This window comes from Odocoileus virginianus, chromosome 24 (genome assembly GCF_023699985.2).
Source record: "Odocoileus virginianus isolate 20LAN1187 ecotype Illinois chromosome 24, Ovbor_1.2, whole genome shotgun sequence".
NCBI classification, from domain to species: Eukaryota; Metazoa; Chordata; class Mammalia; order Artiodactyla; family Cervidae; genus Odocoileus; species Odocoileus virginianus.
Genome location: NC_069697.1, coordinates 52,897,104 through 52,897,474, shown reverse-complemented (window position 1 = coordinate 52,897,474; position 371 = coordinate 52,897,104).

Genomic DNA, 371 nt, shown 5'->3' with positions numbered 1-371 from the left:
CAGTGGGGAAATGCCTTGACCGCTCTGGTCTTTGAGGATCCCAGGGAAACCCCTTGTGTCTTGGGGAGAAGGACGACTGGGAGATCACTTCCCACGGTGAGCCATTTAGACCGGGCCCCTTTTCTCTGAGCCCTGGCCCCAGGCCAACATTTGGAACCCAGCCACACCACCAACGGCCCCCTCTTGAAGCCCGGCCAGATTTCCCAGTATGAGAAGCCTTCTCCACTCACACCATGTCCTGCCTCAGTCCTCACCCAATCCCTAACAACTCAGCAGCTTCCGGCCCTAAGGCTTGGCCCAGCCAGTCAGCCAGAAGCTTGCTAATTAAAGCGAACTCTGAAAGAGAGGCTTCAGAAGAACAGAGAAATGAG